Below are 8842 nucleotides of genomic sequence, written 5' to 3'. Positions count from 1 at the left end.
AGATGTTTTTGGTCTTCCCAATGTTTAATTCAGGAGGTTATAATTCTGCCAAAACTTACATTAGACAAGGAATCAGTCTGAGCCAATGGAGTTGTTGTGACGATGGAAAGATTAAGTACATTCCATGTCTGCGGGTTATTTCTTCTTTTTATTAGAACAAATAAGTACATAATTAAGAAGAAAAATAACTTACAATGTAATTTGTATGAAATGCATGTTCTCACTAACCTTTCTTTTAGCTGGGGCTTTTTCATTGAATGTGTCGCCCATTTGGATTACTGCACAGTTTACTGGGTACACTAGTGTTTAGCATGATTGGTCTATTAACCCACCTTAGCGGCCGTGCCACCTACTGATTTAGAGTTTAGAATCACATGTGGCAATTGAGAGAATATTTTACTTCCTTGTACTAATGAGATTAGGCTAAGACTGTTTAGTGATAGGACATTGGATGCATGCAGTTTTCATATTCACTAATGGGGTTTTGGTGTTGCCTATGCTCCTACAGCACCCTAATGCGCAGCAAAAATAAGGAAACTTTTTTTTGGCAGAACGTTCCCATAGTTTCCAATACTTATGTTGGCTGATCAGAAGAACTTGACTTGTCAGGTAATCCCAGATCCAAAACACTGCTTGTGCCTGCAATAACCTTCACTTATATGATACTTTTAATATAACAGAATAACCTAAAGGCAAATTACAATTGCAGAAGGTGACAGGAATGGATATTCATGGGAAATTGATCAGAAAAAATACTTTGCAATAGTCATTTAATTTCTAATATAGCATTTTGTTGAGAAAAGATGAAAAGGAGAAAATATGTACATTGTTAGTAATAACACATAATTTTATTGCAGGGGTCTGTCATTAGAATATGAACTGTAGTGATTGTTTACAAGAAAACATACATTAAAAACAGTCAAAATGTGTAATGCTGCAATATCTTTTGAATGACGGGATGATTGCCACTGGACAGTTTGTAAATATTTACCATCTCTGTTTTATACTATTTATAAAGATCCAGGCATTAGGTACGTTTTGCAAAGCTTTAATATCATGAGAACATAATTTTAAAAATTTTAACATAAGTGTTCTATACAGTAATAAGCAGTATGTGCATTTTCAAATACAGTGTTCAATACTGTACAACATTTACAGATGCTACAGTTCATTGTAAAAATCAAGATAAATGAGCAAAGAAAGGAAATAGTACTATGGCAGTGATCCCTTTCTAATCTTCAGAAAGCAGATGAATAACTCTGGTTGAGAGGAATGGTTATCCTGAGTTGGTTTTCTTCTTAAAAGTCATCAGTCCCTGACTAGATTCTTGACTCAATTCATGGAAGTGCACCTGTTTAAACAAAAGTTTTGAGAAACCGAGTGATCAGGTTGTTCTATGTCAGCAGTGGGAAAAGTGTAAATAAGGACTGGGACAGCACACAGGGAAAATCAGTGATTCCTTTATTAGCCAACCAATATTGAAGAGAATAGAACACCATAAATTGTGTAAAAAGCAGCACTGTGGGAATTACTGCCAGGAAAATCAGCTGTTTTTGTTTTTGGCAATTCAAAATGGAACAAATAAACAGAATCCCTGCTCAAAATTATTTAAACAAAATACTCATCTTTGTTTTCAAATCTCTCTGTGCAGTAACTCCTCTATATTTTTGTAATCCGATACTGCAGCAGTTCATATCCAAATACTTGGATAATTTCCAGGCCTGGGGTGAAAAATAGCAAGTAACATTTGCGCCACACAAATGTCAGGCAATGGGAGACAATCTAACCACCAGCCCTTGACATTCAACAATTGATATTCATCACGGAACCTCCTCCACTATCAATATTCTGGATGTTACCATTGACCAGGAACTGAACTTGACTAGCCATACAAATACAGTGGCTACAACAGCAGGTCAAAGGCTAGGAATCCTATAGTGTGTAAGTCACCTCTTGATTCCAGAAAGCCTGTCCACCATCTACAAGGACTAAGTCAGGAGTGTGGTGGAAGAGTGCAGCTCCATCAACACAAAAGAAACTTGACACCATCCAGGACAAAGCAGCCCGCTTGATTGGCACCACAACCACAAACATCCACTCCTTCCACCAACGACACTCAACAGCAGCAGTGTGTATTATCTACAATATGCACTGCAGAAATTCAACAAAGATCCTTAGACAGCACCTTCCAGACCCATGACACTACCGTCTAGAAGGAAAAGGGCAGCAGACAGATGGGAACACCACCACCTGCAGGCTTCCCCTTCAAGACACTCACCATCCTAACGTGGTAACACACGGCAGTTTTTTTCAGTGACATTAGGTCAAAATCCTGCAACTCCCTCCCGAACAGTATTGTAAGTCTATCAATAGCACATGGGCTATGGCAGTTCAAGAAGGCAGTTCACCACCACCTTCTCATGGACAACCAGGATTGGGCAGTTAAAGCTGGCCCAGCCAGCAATAATCTTGTTTCATGAGTGATTTGAAAACAAAATCTCTTTCAGCCCCACCCTCCTCTAATTCTGGCTTCATGAGCATCCACAATTTTAATTCCTCTACCTTTGGAAGCTGTACTTTCCTCTATCAAGGCCTTAGGCTCTGGAAGTACCCTTCCAAGCAGTTCCTCCTCTCCAACTCTCTCCTTCTTTAACACACTCTTTAAAATCTACCTCTTTCAGCAAGTTTTCAATCATTCCATATTTCTAATATTATATTAGATCTAATATTTCCATGGGTGGCTTGGTGTCAAATTTTGCTTTAAAATTTTCCTGTGAAATGCCTTGTGATATTTTATTACATTAAAAGCGCTATAAAATTACAGGTTGCTGCTACTCTAAAATTCGGAACTTTGAGCAAAAGTTAACACGTTGAGGAATAGAGATAGTAAGAACTGCTGATGCTGGAGTCTGAGATAACACAGTGTGGAGCTGGAGGTACACAGCAGGCTAGGCAGCATCACAGCAGCAGGAAAGCTGACGTTTTGGGTAGGGAAGGGTCGGGAAGGAGGGTCCCGAACAGAAACATCAGCTTTCCTGTTCCTCTGATGCTGCCTGGCCTGCTGTGTTCCTCCAGCTCCACACTCATTGAGGAATAACTTGGTTACATGATGAAAGCATTTAGGTTTGAATGCTAGGGCTGCCAATCATTCAGGTTAGTTACCTTGGCTATGCCAGTTCTCAGCTGGCCCACATAGGTGTACTCAGTCAGGATGTGGGGAAGAAGCTAGAAGGAACAGACTAGCTTGAAAATAAACAGGACATCAGTGAGGCCATTGTTAGAATACAGTGCTCCAATTCTAGTCTCTCAGTTATAGGAAAGATGTTGTTAAACTTGAAAGGGCTCAGGAAAGATTTACAAGGATGTTGTCAGAGTTGGACAGTTTGAGCTATCGGGAGAGGCGGAATAGGCTGGGGCTATTTTCCCTGGAACGTTGGAGGCTGAGGGGTGACCTTATAGAGATTTATAAAATCATGAAGGGCATGGATAGAGTGAATAGCCAAGGTCTTTTCCCCAGGGTAGGGGAGTCCAAAACTAGAGGTCATAGGTTTAAGGAGAGCGGGGAAAGATTTAAAGGAGACCTGAGGGGGGCAACTTTTTCATACAGAAGGATTTAGAGGGATATGGGCCAAATGTGGAAAATGGGACTAGATCAGTTTAAGATATCTGGTTGGCATGGACAAGTTGGACCAAAGGGTCTGTTTCCTTGCTGTTTATAATTGTATGACTGTCACAATTTGAAAAGAGCAAATTGTGATGTATATTTCACAATAAAATACAGAAGAATCTGTGGTTCATGTAACAAATAGCATGTAGCAAAATATGCAAATTAAGGTTTCTTAGCTGCTCAATTGGTAAATACACTGCTGAATGCAACATTGAGTTCGACAAGTTTGAATCTGTTGGTTCTGAAGTTTGTTGATTTCACCTGAGAGGTAGATGGGTTGATCTTGGTAATAAGTAAAGCCATTTACTGACAGTAGTATCGAATTTGACTCTAATAGAACATGTGTGATTAAAGCACTTACTGTTGGGGTTCAATGGAAAACCCACTTAGAAAAGTACCAAAGGGATGAAGGTGCCCTTTCCTGTACACCATTCTATGAGTTGTCAAAATTAGCTGAGGAGGGATTAATGGTTTATTTGAAATAAGAATACAAAATAGGATGAATTTTCTTAGCCCTGAACAATATGGGCAAGGGCTGGTCAGTTAGGAAAATATGGCAAGAGTGAGAGACCAGAAAAATTAAATTCTCAATGTTTAGAAAATAATGGCTGATTTCCAATAAAGGTTTGAACAATGAGACTAGAATCTTGTTTGTGAGCAGCATGCATTTACATCTCAAAATTGAGTAGACAGCAACAACTCCTGAGATGAAAGTCACAGCAGCTACCTGGTGGCTCCAGCTCTCCACTTACTCCTCCAGGCTTCCATCTTACCTGAAGGCATGCGGTAGCGACTGCCTTCATCCTTCCCCCATTTCACAGAGTTTGGCATTTGTCTCACCACATCATCATGGCTCATTTCTCAATCACTTAGAATACAGTTATCTACTTTAATACTGCATTTTGAGTCCACTGATGCCTTCCATTGTAAAGCTACTGCCAGGTACCTTATATGCAGAGAGAGCACCGATCCCACGTATCAGAGCAGGGTGCATCTCAAAGCCTTTTGTTTGCTTCTATAGCAATTACTCTCTTTGCCTGGATACTCACAGCATCTCTGCCTTGCCTAACTTTGCATTGACATTTTGCATTTTTCTATCTCATTCAGAACTTATAGGCTCACAGTACATTTGCCTCGTCTTGCCTTTTAGCAGAGACACAAAGCCAGGCATTTTGTTGTGGTTTTCAGCAGTGATCTCTTAAAGGGGTAGACATGTTGCTGTATGTCACCATACCATATCAGTATCACACCTGCTCCATGTACAAGCAGCTTATGTGGTAAACACACTGCATATATTTCAACCAAATAGAAATGTCTCAGATTCTAAGTCCTCGCTCAAGTCTGGGAGCTGCTGTCCGTCAGGGCATACTGGCACAGTAAATGTAGGGCAGTGTCCAATCTTAGATCAGGGGCTTGGACGCAGTCAGTCAGCTGTTTGGGGAGTTCAAGGTCAAAGCTCCATATCATTTCAATCAGGGGGTGGGCAGCTTCAGTCCTGAAGGACCGGTGCAACGAGTCAGTAGATTTGCAGTAAGTCAGTTGAAGAGCTGCATAGAGATTGGTCAGGAATCTAGGTCACTCATCTGTCAGGAATGTCCTTCCAAGATGGCCAGGAGCATGTACAACGCTTAGTCCTGGGAGTCTGTTCATCAAAGTCAAGGTGAGTTGGCAGGAGAGGGAAACCCTCCATGATACTCCCCGAGTATGACACCTACCGACCTTTGGTAAAATTGAGTCAAATGTTATGTCTATGAAACGTGGAATTCCACTGTATGCTAAATCAATTTAATCTTAATTAGTCATCTTGTTCAGTCAGTTTTACAAACATTACAAAGGAGGCATAACTGACAATAAAGCATATGCATTTTACATGCTTTAATGTATGCATATTTTGATATAAGAAGATATGTATCTTATCAGAAATTCTTGAACAAGAGATATTTAATTGTTAAAGTGCATTTTAATGTTATAATTGGTGTGCTAATTTAACAAGGGAAAATACATGGTAATATCATGCTTGAATCTGTTATTCTCTTGTTACTAGCAAAGCACCAAGTAATTTTTGAGAATAACACAATGATGTGCAAATGTCATGAACATTTCAAAAGGAATAATATTCTTATTTCCCTTCCTAAGCCTGAAGAAACGGTATTGCCTATAAAATCTCTTATAAATGGTTATTTCTGTTCATTTAAGTTCAAACTACTTTTATTATTGCCAATTCCTTTGAGCGTATGTGATGTGTCATTAGTGTCTTTTTAAGGCTTTTAAAATGAGCTAGGCTGTTATTGTTGAATATTCCTTTTTTGTGATAATGACATTTTTTCTTCTGGTCTTATTAAGTGAATATATGAATACAAAAGTAAATGCAGTTACAATCATTTCCCATGTCATGTGTCATAGGTGTTATACATTTTAAGTCTATGAACACTTCCTGTCTTTATAGTTGTGTCAGAATAAAATGTGGGAGGCAATGCCTAAAACAATCCACTTGTGAACATGAGGCATACCAGATGCTGATAAAATACTGCTTTAAATGCAACAGAAGTGCATACAGCTTGAGAATAAATGTGGAATAGACTTTAAATTTTATCATTCTTATCAAGAATCTTAAGATATACAAATTTGTTGGAATTCTTATGATCTTCCGCATACTTTTTTCAAGAAGTGTTTTTGTGGTTTAATGCACCAATATGAAAACAATGACTAACCTAACTCTGCATGGCACAGGGAAGCAGGTTTAGATCGAACAGCTTGAATCAGAATAATGAGTTCACTCAGAGCCATGTGCCTACTCTGAGTATAAGACCAAGGAATGGTTGAAAACTTTGTAGGAAATCATGTGAAGCAAGGCTGAGGTATGAGCACTTTGGATCAAATCTGTACCATGACAAAAGTAAGTTTTGTTTTTGCCTTACAGGATAATTTGAAAAATATTATTCATCATTCTGATATGCATCTATGGCTGAAAAAATATGTGACAAGGAATTACTGGCTGGGAAAATCACCCAATTCACCTAAATTAATCAAAGGAAAGCCAAACATAACAGCTAATTTCAGGTAAAATTTAGCCTGTGTCAATTTTGGTGAGTTTCATGGAGGGCTTCTCTCCATGAGGCTTAGCGCAATTTCTGATGCTATCTTCCAAAACACGTTACCTATGTGCCACACCTCTATGATGCCCTGCTTGTCATATTGTGCCTCTTGCCCCAGATGGAAGTATTTGCCACTACTGAGACTTCCCATGATTTATGGATTTGGCACCATGTTTAAAACTCAGTTGGATAGCAGAGCAAATGTAGTCAGTCTGGAGCTGCCCTGCACAGTTCATGTGAAATGCCCAGGATATGGAGGACAGAGGAAAATTGGCATCCTGCTTTGCCAATTGGGACAGGGAGCTCCTGGTGGATAGGGTAGTGCAGAGGAATGCTGGCCTCTTTCCTCGGGACTGGCAATGGAGAGCAGGCCACTAGACACTGCTAACCTGGTCAGAGGATGCCATATAACTCAGTGCTGTTTCTATGGTTACTGAAATGCCCAACAATACAGGAAGATGGTCAATAACCTGCTCCAATCTGAGAAGGTAAGTGCCACCATCTTCTCTTTGCTCACACTATTTCAATTACCACGCACACCTTTCACCAAGGCTCATACTCAATATGAATGAAACACCTTACGGGCTCACCTACCCAATCTCCCTACATCACTAACCTTGAATGGTTTCTGCACTGCCTACTCACTCACTCAGGACGCTTCACCATCTGTTTCCCTCTGCACCAGCACTAACAGCTGTACCACCCAGTGACATCTCACTTAATCCCCCAAATGTATCTCTGTGCAGTTCCCTGAATGACTTATTGCAACACTCTGGGCTTATTGTACTGTCCTACAGGGCTGACTGTGGCCCACCCTGTGGGTACAGACACACTGATTCTGATTACCCTAAGCAGCCACAGTTCCTGGGCTGATTTGAATGCTGCCCTTGACTTCCAGAGCCAGGACCCCCCTGACTGAAGGTTCTATCACTTGACTGAGTGCTATTGGCCTTAGACTTTGAGACATGCATGAGAAACGTGTGGAGGAGCTAGTATGTGTCCAATGCCAACATCTATGATTGGGGAGTGCATGCAGCCACTGCCCATGGAGCATGAGACATCGGTGACTCCTATCAAAGATGGAGGCACAGACGAGCAAGCTGGAGTCACAGGGTGACCTTTCATGTTGGTAACTGTCACTGTCTAATTTATATCTGAAGGGTGGGAAAATGGAAATCTGCATACAAATGAGGTGAGATTCGTTAATAATGACATGATAATACATGCAAATCGACCTCTTCCTGATATTGTTGTCTCACCCTTCAATTCTTTTCAATTTCAAGAATCTCACTACTGCTGATCTCACTCTATCTTCTCAACTTTCTTGCTAATGCCCACACTGTTTAGGGTCTGGGAGGATTTGCTCCCTATGGACCCACAATTTCCCAGTCAGTGCTCCCTGAGACTAATATTCCATGCTGAGAATGCTCAATCCCCAAATCAATCCTTTTAATTCATTCTACATCCCTTCAACTCTGAAATTTGGTAAACTGATATCCAACTATTAACAGTTGAACAGATCTATAGAGACAGACAACTGGGAATTAAAACTTGATTTTAGTGCAGTCAGTATACCAAGCAAAATTAAAGTCACAAGTGATATGATTTCACTTCTTTTCTTTCATTTCATTTCAGTTATCTTAAGTATGTCATGATGGAAAAGAGATTGCTGCAGACATGATTACCTCTGTATTTTGAATTTACTGAATGACAGCTGAGTTGTTACTTGAGACAAATAAGTAAGCCACTTACCACTTGCACATCCGAGTGAACTCTGGAGAGGAAGTCTAGCAGTTCATTATTGTCAATGAGTAATGGATTACGAAGTTTCTTGGTGAATTTATGGATACCTGTTAAGATTGTAACGGAAGAATCTCAGACATTTAATTTTTTTTCATTTTCTGCAGATCAAACGACTTTTAATATGATGAACTGTAATCAGGAGATGGAGCGAACCCCTATCACACTTGTGGGAATGAGCTTGGACTTCTACGTAATGAAGGCACCTCACATGGTTTTCTACTACTAGTTTGTATTATTGAATTGTGCCAAGCCTTCTCATATTACAGTGCAAAAGCAT

General features: G+C 39.9%; 1 long non-coding RNA gene across 1 annotated transcript in view; it reads right to left on the bottom strand.

The window, feature by feature from the left end:
• Window positions 1–129: 129 nt before the first annotated feature.
• The window catches only part of LOC109917583, a 23710-nt gene continuing 14997 nt past the window's right edge, over window positions 130–8842 (bottom strand). Inside the window, exons 3-4 of the long non-coding RNA XR_002258897.2 lie at window positions 8515–8612; window positions 130–1351 (exon numbers count right to left, since the gene is read on the bottom strand). This is a non-coding gene — a long non-coding RNA (uncharacterized LOC109917583). The remainder of the gene's footprint in view (window positions 1352–8514; window positions 8613–8842) is intronic.

Source organism: Rhincodon typus, chromosome 3 (assembly GCF_021869965.1).
Source record: "Rhincodon typus isolate 14 chromosome 3, sRhiTyp1.1, whole genome shotgun sequence".
Lineage (NCBI taxonomy): Eukaryota > Metazoa > Chordata > Chondrichthyes > Orectolobiformes > Rhincodontidae > Rhincodon > Rhincodon typus.
Note: the sequence above shows the minus strand (reverse complement) of the source record. Positions and strands in the feature narration are given on the sequence as shown.